This window comes from Petaurus breviceps, unplaced genomic scaffold, assembly GCF_028583685.1.
Source record: "Petaurus breviceps papuanus isolate PSGF00001 unplaced genomic scaffold, PetGlider_PUasm1.0 188, whole genome shotgun sequence".
NCBI lineage: Eukaryota > Metazoa > Chordata > Mammalia > Diprotodontia > Petauridae > Petaurus > Petaurus breviceps.
Genome location: NW_027185804.1, coordinates 38,330,169 through 38,330,543, shown reverse-complemented (window position 1 = coordinate 38,330,543; position 375 = coordinate 38,330,169).

Here is a 375-nt window from a genome sequence, read left to right as displayed (position 1 = left end):
ATGGATGGATGGATGGATGGATGGATGGATGGATGGATGGATGGATGGATGGATGGATCGATGCATCGATGGATCGATGGATCGATGGATCGATGGATTGATGGATCGATGGATGGATGGATGGGTCAAAAGGTACTTATTAAGTGCTTACTAGGTGAAAAATTCTGTTGTTAATTCTGGGATTAGAATAGAATATCAATACAGTCCCTCCTCTCACAGAACTCACATTCTAATAGAGGAAAATAACATATAACAAGTTTTTTTTTTTAAGTATCTGCAAGTCAGGTACTTCAAAGTGCTAAATGAGGAGGTTGAATTAAAACTTGTAATATTGATCTGACTCCAGAAATTAAAAAGTAACAATCACATAAAAAG